A 16,151-nucleotide genomic window follows, 5' to 3' on the forward strand; every position below is an offset into this window, starting at 1 on the left:
AACAAAACTCCCTTACTGAACTTATTCCAAAGATCACCAGAAAATATGGTGGCATTCATGCAAACATGGCAAATGATATGACAGATTCAGACGGTGAAAATAACCGTACATAGCAGAAACAACGATAAGTAGGCATGTTGGTGAGCTTGTACCACTCAACACAAGGCATTTCATGGCATGTGAAGGTAACCTACAGTAAAAAGACATGTTCATGAAGCTAGGCATGGCAATAGAATAGTCATAGGATGCATGGATCACTAGCAAAACACATGGCAAAACTGAACTTAATGTTAACAGGCTGACAGCAACATTATTTAGCAAGTTTGGAGCATGTTAAAAACAAGCTACAGCAGGCTATAAATGCAACCAAGGGCACGGATGGATAGAGCATAACATGTATAACAAAATATCCTTAGTAAACATCTCCAGAAAATGCATGTAAGGAAGCTTGTAACAATCAACACATGGCATATCATGAAGAGTGGATTGCACCAAAGAAAAGATGGCATGTTGTAGCTCATAACACATGTAGACATCATGCTCAAAACAAAATCACACAAAAAGATACAAAAATGACAAATCAGCAAGTTCTGTTAAACTACAGCAGACAACATTACATAGCACTCTTGCAACAATGATTTGGGCATCAAGATGAACTCAAACAAGCATTCCACAATGGAACAAAATGAAGAGCATCTCACAATGAAAATTTTGACATATTATACACGCAAAACGGAATAGTATGCAACAAGTTATGGCATGTCAAACTGAGCACCACAATGCAACAATTTTCGGGACATAGGCGATTTTTACCCCGCGAAAAACTGGACGAAGATGTACCGGGAAGAAGGGATCCGGGGGCGGAGAGGCGTTTGGATAGGGGGAGTGGTGGATCTCATCGCACTCCCCGGATCCGGCACCGGCGAGAGCTCCGGCGAGGAGGACGCGGAGGAGGCCGGTGAGGGTCGGAGGAGGTCGGGGACGACTCCGGGGAGGTCGTGGGTGGCGGACCCGGCCGGAGGCGAGGGTCGGCGAGGCCGGAGGCGGCGATGGCGGCGCGTGAAGGGCGGCGGGGCGGCGGGCGTCGATGAGACGCGGCTGGCGGCGCACGGTGGCGCTGGCGAACGGGCGGAGCGGGCCGGGCGGCGAGGACCCGCGGGCGATGGCGGCGCAGATCTGGGCCCGGGCGGGCCCGATCTGGGCTTCGCAGCCCGGCGGCGAGGTGGGGCACGGGAAGGCGACATGGCGGCACCGGATTGGCCGAGGCGGCGGTGGCGGACATGTCCGGCACGGGAAGGACTTGTCCGGCGCCGCGAGGTAGAAGTAAGCTAGGGTTCATCCGCGAAAAATGGAGGGGAGGACCTATTTATAGGTAGAGGGAGTTAGGAGTGTCCAAATAGGGAGCGGTTTTCGCCCACACGATCCCGATCCAACGACCGAGAGCATGGAGGGGGTTTGGATGGGCTCATGGGCTGTGGTGAAGAGGTGCTGGGCTGCAAAGAGGATGGGTATCGGGATACGCAGTTAACCGTTAGAGCGTCAAACGGACTCCGAATGCGACAAAAATTGACAGGCGGTCTACCTACTCTAAAACAACACCGCATGCCAAGTTGCATCCCATTCCAAGAACATTTAAATGCCACTCATGACACGAGGCCTGAGAGGGGCAACGGGGAAAAAGACCGGATGCAAGTTTTGAAAACATGAGGATGCAAGGCAGATGATGACATGACAAAATGCAACACGCAAGCAAATGACATGGCAACGACGACAAATAAATGGAAGACACCTGGTGCATCAGATTCGGGGCGTTACAACTCTCCTGTACTAACAAGATATCTCGTCCCGAGATCTTAGGACCGAGACGGAAGGGAAAAGGGATGAGGTGAAATAAGAACGCAAGAGGAAAAGCATAGAATCGAGAGCACTCGAGAAGAAGAGAGGACCGACGAGAATGACGAGAATCAAATGCTCACGGAATTAGATAGACTCTGAAACCACTCTGGTTAGAACAAGATAGAAAAGGAATAATAAAGAGGGAATTTAGGCAGCACTCTGGCTGAACATGGAAAGAATAGAACATGAACTTAGGAAGATGGAACGATACTTGATGAGAGGTACAACACAATGCCTCCGGAAGAATTGAAAGAGATGACTGAAAAGAACGAAGAAGAAAATGACATCTTCCACCAGAATTGAGTTTCAAAAGCATCCTCCAGGAAGGAAAAATAAGCTTGTTGTGGACTTATTGAAAACATCTCAAAATTATGAGGTGATAGCCGGCCACAAACGGAAATGGTCGAATAGCTAAGAAGATCAAAGAAATGCAAAACTCCACTTCAAAAGAATACGGAGAATTAATTGCACTTCGAGACGCAAGGAGAAAAGATACTTGAGCTCCAACTAGAATCTTGATGAACACTTGAAGAATGAATTAAGTCATGATGAAGCACTATGAAGAGCTCCAATGACAAAAGGATGATGAGATAGCATTGAAGGATGAAAAGAATAAGATTAAAGCCTTGCAATGATTTAGATGGGGCTTCACGTTGAGACAAGCGAGAAGCTTGGAACTCCGGGAGGGAAAAGATGAACAACTTAGAACCAAGAGATTATTCATCATGAACAATCTCCGAAAAGAAGGGATAAATCAACTTGATGAAAGAAGAATAAGAATTATGTTATGCTTATCCTCCACCAATTAAATTGATGAGAAACAATGGATTTGCATACTACTTATTCGCGCTGGAAAAGATTAAAGGGAGATATAGTGCAAAACTTGGGGAGGTCTTCATGAACCACCGGTAGGATTGGAAAGAAACAAATGAATTGATACGATAACAACAGAAAAGAAATCTCCAACAAACCACCAGAAGAATTCAAAATTGAATGACGAAAGGGAATGGAATCACCGGGAAGAATTAGAAAAGCACGAAGATGCTTGAGGGAATTTAGAGACAAGAGAACGAAGAGATCGCGAACTGATTGAAGAATACTTGAACGAAGCACCGAAAGAATATTGAGACGAACGAAGGGGCAAGAATTTTAGAATAATCGGAGAACGAATTTGAAAACTTAGAACGAAGAAATATTCTGAAAAGATGACCTCCGGATGATCGAGTTGGAAAGCAACCCCTGAAATACTCCGGATGATTGAAAAGAATTGCACGACTGGAAACAATTTGCGAGGATAACATCAAGCTAGCACCGCGAATCTCCGGGAGAACGGACATGACTTAGGAGAAATTCTTCTTCGGTCTTCAAATGTTGAGAATGACGACGAGAAACAACACCAAAATTGTTGCGATACTCCAGGAGAATGAAAAGAGGAAAGATTGACCCAAACATGAAAGAATTTCAGAATGATCTTGGAGAAAGCATCTGACTGATGAAATTCATACTTACGTCAAACTTCGAAATAAATTTTAGAATAACTCCGGAAAATCAGAAGAGTCAGGTAAGATCCTGGGAAAAGACTTGTGGGTTAGGGCCCACCAAAAGAAACACCGTTGGAAAAGGATCGTTGGAGAGAGAGATGATGCACCGGAACAACTGAGGGACTTAAATGAGGTGGCAACCTCGGAATAGTTGAAAACAACACTACTCTTCTGAGATGGCTTCATCACTCCGGAATGATTAAATGATGAGAGGTGAATGAGCAACGAGAAACATTTGAAACAAGGAAAAGAATATGATCAAACCAAGAAAATTGAGTAGAATCCACCGGAAAGAAAATGAGACGAACAAAGATGAACTAGACGAGAATCCACCGGTTGAGACAACTGAGGAAAGACTGAAGATACTCCGCACGAATAAATTTATGCTCGAATAGGGGCTCTGACTCTGGGAAGAAAAATGGGTGGGAGGGCGGGAAAACACAGGCAACTTGAACAGGGAATCGACGAGTAACTTGAAGAGAAAAAAAACACTGGTTGAAATGATTGAGGAGAGAATGCAAAGGCTTCGCACGAGTAGGATGGATACTCGATTACAGACTCCGGTTCCGAGAAGAAAAGGGTGGGCGGGTGGGAAAAAACAAGGACAACTTCGGATGGGGAAACAACGTCGATTGAGAAAGCACTAAGGACTGATCTTGCAAAAGATGATGAGGATCGAAACCACTCGAAGAGAAAGGTGCCCAATTGAAAAGAGGATGGACAACGCACGAAAACATACCGCGTGATCCTAAAGAAAAATTTGAAGGGGAAGAGGAGTAATTCAAAACACCTACGTCAAGATTCCTTACCAGAGGGATGAAGGGGCAGAGGAGTAAAAAGAATTCCTACTCTCCGATATAACTAGACTTGTTCGGCAGCGCGAGGTGGAAGGAAGCTAGTGTTCATCCGCGAAAAATGGAGGGGAGGACCTATTTATAGGTAGAGGGAGTTAGGAGTGTCCAAATGGGGAGCGGTTTTCGCCCACACGATCATGATCCAACGACCGAGAGCATGGAGGGGGTTTGGACGGGCTCATGGGCTGTGGTGAAGAGGTGCTGGGCTGCAAAGAGAGAGGGGTATCGGGCTACACAGTTAACCGTTAGGGCGTCAAACGGACTCCGAATGCGACGAAAATTGACAGGCGGTCTACCTACTCTAAAACAACACCGCACGCCAAGTTGCATCCCATTCCAAGAACATTTAAATGCCACTCACAACACGAGGCCTGAGAGGGGCAACGGGGAAAGAGGCCGGATGCAAATTTTGAAAACATGAGGATGCAACGCAGATGATGACATGACAAAATGCAACACGCAAGCAAATGACATGGCAACGACGATGAATAAATGGAAGACACCTGGTGCATCGGATTCGGGGCGTTACATGATTCCTCATCCAGTGACTACATTCAAGACTGTCCTTAGTGGGAAAAGGAATCAAAGAAGAGGCTATGCCACAAATGCAAGAAACCCGGTCACTACACTCAAGACTGTCCTCAGTGGGAAAAGGAATCAAAGAATAAGAAATAGAAGGATTACAGTTCTGATGACTCAAAGAAGAAGAAGAAATCTTCAAAGTCTTCATCATCAATATCCTCGAAGTCTTCATCTCACAAGAAGAGCAGCTCTAAGAAGGCTCGGGCATTCATTGGCAAGGAAATGGACTCTGAAGCTGAATCTGAGGAACATGAGGAAGAGGAGGCATGTGAGGAGTTAGAATCTGGTGTGGCGAGCCTAGCCCTCGCTACTGCATTCGTCAGCAAGTCCATCTTCAACACTGAAGAAAATGGTTTCTACAACAAGGCTGATGACAACGACGATGACTACGCTCCCACCTATTGCTTCATGGCAAAGGGTACCAAGGGAAGATTTAAGGGCTATGAATATGAGCATTATTCTTCTAACCGTGATGTTCATAAGTCCTCAAAGGATTTCTCTGCTTATTCATATGCTTACCCTAACTCCTCTTATGTGAAACGAAGTGGACTGGCTTCTATGCCACCGTTCCCTTATGGAGCTCACAGAATGATGAACTCTTTGCCACCCCTTCAGATGTGGGTGGTGAAGAAAAGGAACTAATCTCTTATGCAGGGCCAGCTCTCCAGACGTGCTTAACCGTCTGAAGAATTTGCTGGAGACCTGAAAATGCCTGAAAGGACGTAGGCTAATCATGAAGGAATGAACTTTCATTTCTCATGTCCTCATACTGCTTTATCTATTCTATTGCTTGATGAAATTGATCTGATGAAATTGATGTCATATTCTTCACTGATGAAATATATGATTTCGTAAGTTGCACTAATTCATCTGCAAGATGATCTACCCAAAGCCACTGAGTGGGTCCTCGATAGTGGATGTACGAATCACATGACTGGTGACAAGAATCTATTGATGGATGTTCCCTTATCTCCATCGCATCTGAAGCATATCATCTTCTCTAACAAAGGCAAAAGCAAGGTATAGGGTCTAGGTAAGGTTGCGATCACAAAGGATCGACACATGGACAAAGTCATGCTTGTCGAGTCCTTAGGATACAACCTCATGTCAGTCTCAATGCTTTGGGATCTTGATATGGTTGTTATCTTTGGCAAGTATCGTTGTGTTGTGATCATGAAAGCTGACAATTCCAAAGTCTTCGAAGGCTTTAGGAGAGGAGATCTGTATATTCTTGATTTCTCTACAGGACCACAACCAGCTATATGTTTACTTGCAAAAGCTTCAGAAGGCTAGCTATGGCATCGACGACTAGGTCATGCTGGCATGAGGAATCTACACATGCTCGCGAAGAAGAAGCATGTCATTGGCATTGAGAATGTCAAATTCCTCAAGGATCACTTGTGCGGAGCCTGTGAAGCCGGAAAGATGACCAAGGCTAGGCATCCAGCGAAGACTGTCATGACTACCACTCGACCATTCGAATTGGATCTCTTTGGTCCTAACCATTATTCTGCACTCACTAATGAAGCATCTCTATATGGCTTTGTTATTGTTGATGATTACTCTCGTTACACATGGGTGCATATTGTCACTTATAAACATGAAGTGCAGGAAGTCTTCAAACGATTTTCCTCGAGGGCTTCAACCAACTTTGGGGTGAAGATCAAGCACATCAGAAGTGACAATGGAACTGAGTTCAAGAATTCTGGTCTTGATGACTATCTTGATGAACTCGGTATTACTCATGAGTTATCTGCTCCTTATACTCCTCAGCAAAATGGCATCATGGAGGGCAAAAACAGGACCCTTGTTGAGATGGCTTGCACTATGCTTGATGAATACAAGACACCTCGTCATTTTTGGACTAAGGCAATTGATACTGTGTCCCACATCATCAACAGGGTATATCTTCACAAATTCTTCAAGAAGACTACATACGAACTCCTCACTGACAAGAAAACCAATGTGAGTTATTTCAAAGTCTTCGGTGCTAAAAGTTGGATTAGAGATCCTCATCACAATTCTAAATTTGCACCGAAAGCACATGAAGGTTTATGCTTCGTTACGGAAAGGACTCGCACACCTACAGAGTCTTAACGCACTTTCAATGATCTATTTTCCGGGTGAGATCAATAACTTAAGAATATATGAAAAAGTACCACCTCTCTTGCGATGCCATGTAGGCCCCTGCTGATACGTTGAGGGTGCTGCAGGTGCGATGGCTGTCGGCGGCGCGGAAGAAGACTTTAGACGAAAAACGGCCGGGTCAGGGGATAAGTCATGTTGTCGTGGACGAGGTGGCCGTAGGAGCGGCAACGGCAAGGTGGACGACGGTGCCGATGAAGCGAGAGGACGCGATGAAAGGATCCTGGTTCGGCGCCGTGGATGGGAGATGTCCATCTCTTGCTGTGGACGATGGGGTAGGGGTAGCGTCTCCGGCTAGGTGGAGGATGGGGTGGCGTACGGAGGAGGCTGGCCATAGTGGGGAGGTTGTTGTGGTGCCGACGGTGTATGAATGGGGAAATGGAGGGGGAGCGGGGGGGCCCAAACTTTGGGACGCGCTTGTCTGAAATGTGGGAGAGTTACGAACTTATCCCCCGTTTAAAATTTCGGACATCACGTCGGTTGGGGATAGGACGGTAATCTTGCATCTCCCCAATATTTGTCGATAGTGATTTCGGGCGAGGAGAGGGTGTTTTGCCGCCCACGGTTGGCACCCACGGTCTATGAACGGGGCTGACAGGTTGGGCGGTTGTGTCATGTCTGAGGGAAGTTACACATCTGCCCCTATTTAAAATATTTGCCTACATCGATTTCGGATGAGGAGAGTTTGTTTTGCCGCCCATCATGTATGAATGGGGAAATGGAGGGAGAGACACATGTCTTTCGGACGAGCTTGAATCAAATGTGTTTTGCCGCCCACGTTTGGCGCCCACCGTGTCTGAATGGGCTCAGAGGCGGTCGTGTCACGTCTGTTTGAAGTTACTAGTCTACTCCTATCGACAGAAGTGGAAATCGGGTCGATTAGGATGTGAAGTGTCAGGGGTAGACAATAATTTCCATCTCGCAAACACTTGCTTCGGGCAGCCGACAAATGATAGTGGTTGTTTTGCCACTTCATTCAAAATTTGGGAGAATTAGCATTCACGTTTACCCTGGGCCCTGGGAACTAAATTCAAATCCAATTTGTATTCGATTACGAATATCCATACATCATTCTACGTTTTGTTATTTATTTCTTCAAAACCACGACAACGATTTATTCCACCTTTATATATGATTATGATTTAGAAATGCCGTGATCTTCGAATTCAGTAGGTTGGATACACTTTGAGTCAAAACAGTTATTTCATCCAATACAATATGCTCACACAAAAAACAGTTCACCTTATGTCAATCATACAAGTACTAAGGATTACCTCGCCTAAAAAATTCAGATCATTACAACACATGGACAACATAGGGGGTCTTACAACATAATCCATTCAGAGACATGACACGACATGCAAGTATAATAATCTAATGACAATTTCAACTGGTATCTAAAGAAGAACTGGGATTAACCTGGGCTTCAGATGGCAGAAGCAGCAGGGCCTCCTCCGTCTTCAAATGCAACATTCTTACTTCCTCCAATTCTTGGGTTGCTTGCATAATGCGTGCAACTAATTGCATAATTTCCAGCCTCAAGATCAAGATTACCTCATTCATGGCAGCCACACCATCTCTTTTTGCCTCTAGTAAAGCCTCCAAAACTATAATATCTGTGCTCAGACTGCTCTCCGGCGGTGTTGCCTCTGAACTGCTACCATCTGGTAACATGGATGGCGCACTGCTTCCACAAATAGATTTTGGGGATGTACATTGTGTCCTAGTGTGAACGGCATCCTCAAAGGTTTCCGCTGGACATAAGTAAGAGATAGTTATCGCATGATCCAGGCAGTAAGCTTACATGGCAAACGACATACGAATTATTGCCGAGCATGGCAAGCTATATTTAAATGGTTCGAAGCAGCATCAGCCGAAAAGAAATTAAAATGGTAAGATGAGACTAGGGATGTAAGTGGCAATTAAAATGGTTCGCCACCTAGGCTCAAAGGGATCATAAGATTATTCATGCTACAAACTTCCGTGTGCAGCCACAAGCCATTATGGGCTCTGGCATAGTTGAGCATGTTGTGTGACCTCTTTCAATGGTAAACTAGAAGATGTAGGGGATGTAGGTGGTACGGTTTACCCATCGAAAGATTTAATGCTTCTGAAAGACTGTGTCTTGATCATCCGTTTCTCAAACATCATGCAGTGCGAGAAATATAACGGAGGAGACCGAGTCTTGTGGGGAAAAGTGCGCAAACCTCTGCAGAGTGTACAAACTAATCATGATTATCCGTGTCCCCGGTTGGACATCTTGAGTATCTGGTGCTTGAATTATTGATTTGATCTCATCACTTTTAATTAATTTGTTGGGTTATTGTTTATTAATTTGGGATTTAGATGGGTTACCATTCTCAATGTTTTCAACAAACTATGTAGTTAAATAAAATATATTCCTTTGCAGTAGGGAAAAATTGGCTTTACACAAAATCATGATAACCCGAGAGCCTCCACTAGCCATATATGCATGTAGATATAGCATTTATCTTGTTCATTGCTCTACAGTGTTATTATGCCAGCATATTCCATGTGCTGACCCGTTCCGGGCTGCAACGTATTATGTTGCAGACTTTTCAGACAAAGAGTAAGGTGCGCTAGGTCGTTGTCGTGCACTCAGCTATGCCGTTGGAGTTGATGGACTCATTTACCTTTCATGCTTCCACAGTTATCTTAGATGGCCTTAAGCCATATTATTGTAATAAGTTCTCTTTTAAGACATTCGATGTAATAAGTGTGTGATTGCACTCTGTTATAAATCCTTCAAGTACTATGTGTGTCAGCATTACCGGTCCAGGGATGACACTTATGTACAGAGATTTGACCGTTTGAGGTGCGACCACTACAAGATGGTATCAGAGCACACGCTGACTGTATGACACGACCACTAAGATAAGCCATAGGTCACTCTTCTCTATTCATTTTTGACTCTCCTCCATTTTCCACTCTATAGATGGCGGACCCGAGGAACAAGTTTGCTCAACCGGATGAAGACACACCATTTGGACGACACTTGAAGGAAGTCACTAGGTACCTGAACATCGGAATACCAAGCTGCACTAGGACCTACACCGCCACTTTACCAGAAGAGGAGCGTTGGATGATTCGAGTTCATGTTCCAGGAAGGACATTCGCGCCAGTCACTGAACCCATAGAGTTTTCCTTTGATGTACCAACCTGGAGTCTAGGAAAGAGCATAGCAGCCCACATCGCCATGGGACACATCAGCGACGTCTACAACAAAGATCTTAAGGTCACCATCTACCAGATATGTTGGCGCCGGGATGAGCAATGGGACATGATCAGCACCAGGAGGGACAAGTCCATTGCAGCCTTTATCCAAGAGTTAAACCAGCACATTCGTCGACAGGAGAACCAGATGTGCGCCGGCATGATAGATCTGAAGAAGGTGACGACCAGGAACATGGAGCTAGAAGAGGAACTCAAGTCTACACGCGATGGATACGAAGAGGAAATTGCAGTTCTACTGGAGAAGAATGAAGACCTGAAGAAGAAGCTAGGAGTATTCATGGGAGACCCCGCGCCAGGAGATGACGACCATCCCGAGGACTACATCATCATCGACGACACCGACTCCGACCCCGACTGTAGTGATGATGATTACAAAGATGAAGCTGGAGCGGATATCATGGAGTCTTCCACCGATCAAAATTTCTAGTCGTCCACCATATTGTCAGTAGTATTTCCCCTTGTATATAGCAGTAGTCTGAGTATCTTTGTAATGGTAGTTAGATCGTTTGTATATGCCCTTGTTTGAATTGAGTGGTGTGATATGAATGTGTTTGGCTCATGTGCATATGGGTACTGCTTTCTCTTTAGACCTCACTCTATTCTAATCTCTCCCCTCTAAACCCATCAGATGCCTCCGAGACGTGACAATGGATTTGCCTTCCCACCGGAGCTCACTCAGTTGATCCAACAGCAGATTGCCTTGATGCAGTTACTAGTCCAGAACCAAGGCAACAATAACATCAACAACAACAACAACCCACCGCCACCACCTCCAGTTGACAACTTAGCCCGTTTTCTGAGGTTGAATCCGTCGGTGTTTTCCAGTAGCATCGAGCCGATTGTTGCTGATGATTGGCTCCGTAGGATTGGAAGGGAGCTGACCACTGCAGGTTGCATAGATGCTGAGAAGGTGCCCTTTGCCGCACACCAACTGGATGGATCTGCAGCCTCATGGTGGGAGAACTACACAACCACGTTCCCATAGCCAATGTTACTTGGAATCAATTTCAGCAAGCATTCCGCACTGCACATGTCTCAACCAGAGCTATGAGCATGAAGTGTGAGTTTCGCAACTTACACCAGGGAAACCGTACTGTAGGGCAGTACGTGGATGAGTTCAGTAAGTTAGCTCGCTATGCCCCGGATAATGTGGCCACAAATGCCGTGACGCAGGAGAAGTTTATGGAAGGGTTGAATGACGAGCTGAGCATGCAGTTGATGGTGGCAACATTCAATAACTACCAGGATTTGGTAGATAGGGCTCTTATGATTGAAGGGAAGCAGCGGCAGATAGAGAGTCGCAAAAGGAAATATGGACAAGGGAAGTATAATTCTAGAGCGTCGCAGAAGCCTCGTTTTACCTCGAACTCGGGAGGATATACCCATAACCATGGAGGCCACACCCACAATGGAGGAAGTTTGCATAATCACAATGGCCCCAAGAATGGAAATGGGAATGGAGCAAGCAGCAACCAGAACCGTTCCAACCCAGCGACACCCGCTAAGAAGGATCTGAGTCATGTCACCTGTTACAAGTGCGGGAAGACTGGGCACTATGCCAATGATTGTTCTGAGTTGAAGAATGGCAACAGAAATGGAAGCTCTGGGAAGAAGTCCAATCCCTTCACCAGAGGTCAGGTGAACCACATCAACATGGAGGAAGTTGAAGATCAGCCTGACGCAGTGATTAGTAAGTTTTTGGTTAAGTCGTTTACCGCCCTCGTTCTTTTTGATACTGGTGCATCGCATTCATACATATCAAGGGGATTTGTGGACAAGTTTAAGTTACCCACCTTAGCCCTTAGGTCACCCATGTTAGTAAGTTCGCCAGGAACAGAGTATATGGCTAGCCGATGGTGTGATCGATTACCTTTAACAATTGGTAGCCATGTTTTCCCCTCAGACCTAATAATTTTGGAGTCACAAGGATTGGATATAATACTAGGCATGGATTGGCTATCGAAGTATGGAGGAAACATTGCCTGTGCTAGTAAGTCAATTATGCTCACCACCCCGGAGGGAAAGAGGATCAAGTATGTATCCACGCATGCGCCAAGGAGAACCCAAGTAAATTCTCTCTTAGGATTGTTCAGGAGGAAGTGCCTGTATTGAAGGATTACCCGGATGTATTTCCAGAGGAACTACCAGGCATGCCGCCAGATCAGGATGTAGAATTTTTGATAGAGCTGTTGCCAGGCGCCGGACCGATATCAAAGAGACCATACCGGATGCCCACAAATGACCTGGAGGAAATTAAGAAGCAGATTAAGGAGCTATTGGAGAAAGGTTGCATTCGACGAAGTTCGTCACCGTGGGGAGCCCCAGTGCTCTTGGTTGAGAAGAAGGATGGATCTTTGAGAATGGTTGTTGATTATCGTGCATTGAATGAAGTGACGATCAAGAACAAGTACCGACTACCGATGATCAACTATTTGTTTGACCAGCTGCAAGGAGCTAAAGTATTCTCCAAGATCGATCTGTGATCAAGATACCACTAGCTGAAGATCCGAGAATAGCATATACCTAAGACATCTTTCACCACAAGGTACGGGCTATATGAGTATACGGTCATGTCATTTGGATTGACAAATGCCCCTGCCTATTTCATGAGTATGATGAATAAAGTGTTCATGGAGTTTTTGGATAAGTTTGTTGTGGTGTTCATTGATGATATTTTGGTGTACTCGAAGAATGAAGAACACAAGGAACACTTGCGCTTAGTTCTCGAGAAGCTAAGGGAACATCAGCTATATGCCAAATTCAGCAAATGTGAGTTTTGGTTGAAGGAAGTTGGATTTCTTGGACATGTTATATCAGGAGAAGGTATAGTAGTAGACCCTACCAAGGTTCAGTCAGTCACTGAGTGGTTGGCACCCACCTCAGTTGGAGAGATCCGCATTTTTCTTGGACTCGCGGGATATTACCAGAGATTCATTGAGAATTTTCCAAGATTGCGAAGCCCATGACGGAGTTGTTGAAGAAGGACACCAAGTTCAAATGGACAGATGAATGTGAGGCTAGTTTTCAGGAGTTGAAGAAACGTTTGGTTACAGCCCCAGTGCTGATTCTTCCGGATATTCACAAGGATTTCCAAGTGTGTTGCGACGCTTCTCGCCGAGGACTTGGAGGTGTACTTATGCAGGACGGAAGAGTTGTTTCATATGCCTCACGTCAGCTTCGACCGCATGAGTTGAATTATGCCACGCATGATTTGGAGTTAGCAGCCGTAGTGCATGCGCTCAAGACCTGGAGACATTTTCTTATTGGAAATCGTTGTGAAGTATAAACGGATCACAAGAGTTTGAAGTACATTTTCCCTCAGAAGGAGCTAAATCTCAGACACAGGAGATGGTTGGAGCTTATAAAGGATTGTGATATCAAGCTGCATTATCATCCAGGAAAAGCCAATGTCGTAGCAGACTCTTTGAACCGGAAGAGTTATGTCAATACCCTCGTAAGCGGAGGATTACCGCAGGAGTTAGTTGATGATCTCAAGGAACTCCCTTTGGAGATAGTTCCAAGAGGTTTTGTTGCAGCAATGGAAGTTCAATCTACGTTATTGGGAAAGATTCGGGAGGCTCAAAAGGATGACAAGGAAATTGCTGAGATAAAGGAGAAGATGAGCAAAGGAAAAGCCAAGGGTTTCCGTGAGGATGAGCACGAAACCTTATGGTTTGAGGATTGTGTATATGTACCCAATAATGCAGAGATCAGGAAGTTAATACTTCAGGAAGCTCATGACTCGCCATACTCAATACACCCCAGAAACACCAAGATGTATTTGGACTTGAAGGAGCGTTTCTGGTGGACAGGTATGAAGAAGGATATTGCCGAGTATGTAGCCGTATGTGATGTATGTCAGAGAGTGAAGGCAGAACATCAGAAGCCAGTAGGATTACTGCAGCCTATGCCGATACCCGAATGGAAGTGGGACAAGCTTGGCATGGATTTTATCACCGGATTACCCAAGACCTGATCAGGATATGATTCTATCTGGGTAGTAGTCGATCGCTTGACCAAAGTGGCTCACTTTATCCCAGTGAAAACCACCTATACGAGTGCAAAGTTGGCCAAGATATATATGACCAGGATCATATGTCTACATGGAGTTCCGAGGACCATCGTATCAGATAGAGGAACACAGTTTACTTTGAAGTTCTGGAATCAGTTGCACCATACTTTGGGTACCAGGCTAGAGTTTAGTACAACCTTTCATCCACAGACAGATGGACAGACCGAGAGAGTCAATCAGATTCTAGAGGACATGTTGAGAGCTTGTGCATTAGATTATGGATCCAATTGGGATGATAATTTGCCTTACGCAGAGTTCTCATACAACAACAGTTATCAAGCTAGTTTGAAGATGGCACCTTTCGAAGCTTTGTATGGGAGAAGGTGTAGGACACTGTTGATGTGGGATGAAGTTGGAGACCGTCAGTTGTTTGGACCAGATTTAATCAAGGAATCTAAAGAGAAGGTTAAGTTGATTCGAGATAGACTGGAGGTAGCTCAGTCCAGACAGAAGAGTTATGCCGATACAAAACACAAGGAGGTAGTCTATGAGATTGGAGACAAAGCATATCTTCGTGTGTCACCACTCCAAGGAGTTAAACGATTTGGAGTTAAGGGAAAGTTAGCCCCGAGATTTGTAGGACCATACCGAGTTTTGGAGCGTATGGGAGAAGTGGCCTACAAATTGGTGTTACCCAAAGGATTGTCAGGAGTTCATGATGTGTTTCACGTTTCCTAGTTGAAGAAGTGCCACACTGAGATGGCCGATATTCCTCTGAGAGACATAGTGCCCCTGGAAGCAATTCAGTTGGATAGTGATCTGACCTATGAGGAGAAACCCGTAAAGATTCTCGAGTTTGCCAGCCGAGTTACCCGTAGCAAGGTTATCAAGTTTTGCAAAGTTTAGTGGAGCCACCATACCGAGGATGAAGCCACCTGGGAACGAGAGGAAGATCTACGGAAAGACCACGCACACCTATTTTCTAGCCAACCCGAATCTCGAGGACAAGATTCATCTTAAGGGGGGTAGGTTTGTAACATCCCAAATTTTCAATTTGGATGTTATACATAGGTCTTCATATGCATGTCATATTTTATTTGCATTTTGATTGTGATCCTAGAAATTCTAAGCAACTCAAGGACCCACGGAGAGAGTTGGGGATTTCATAAATTTTCGTATTTGAATTTTTCTCAAATTTGAAAAGAGGATCAATTTGGTTTTAATATTTTTTCTCCAAAATATTTCTAATATTAAAAACAAAAGAAAGAAGATAATATGACTTCTTCAAAAAGAGAGGAATATTGGAGGAAAAATTTTAAAATCAAATAAATATTTTATTTGGAATTTTATTGCTATTTTCTTTGAATTAGAAAAATATGCATTTTTCAAAATTGCATTTTTAGGCCAGAAAAATGTTCGCCTTGTTTTAAATATTTTATCTAGACGGTGAAAATTGTTTTTGGCATTTTTAGATTTTTTATTTTATTAGGATTTTTCTCTTCGGAATCTAAAAAAAAGAGTTCCCGTCCGACTGGGCCGAAGGCCCAGCCGAGTAGGCTGGCCTCTCCGCGCCACCGCCTCCCCGCGTCGCGACGCCGTGCCGCCGCCGAACTCCAACAGGAGTCCGAACCGGACTCCGCACCGCCGCCCCCTTGCGCAAGCAGCGCCCCCCCCCCCCGAGGCTTTAAAGCCGAGGCCCCCGGCCCCTCTCTCCTCACCACCGCCGCCCGCCGCCTCCATAGCAGTAGCAGCAGCCGCAGCTGTCGGATCACGGGTTCCGGGAAAACCCTTAACGTTCGAACACTGGGGTGCGCGCGAAGATTTCCTCCCTGCCGATCTACGCCCTAGCTCGCTACGATCTCGCAG

This window comes from Triticum aestivum, chromosome 7D (assembly GCF_018294505.1).
Source record: "Triticum aestivum cultivar Chinese Spring chromosome 7D, IWGSC CS RefSeq v2.1, whole genome shotgun sequence".
Taxonomy (NCBI): Eukaryota; Viridiplantae; Streptophyta; class Magnoliopsida; order Poales; family Poaceae; genus Triticum; species Triticum aestivum.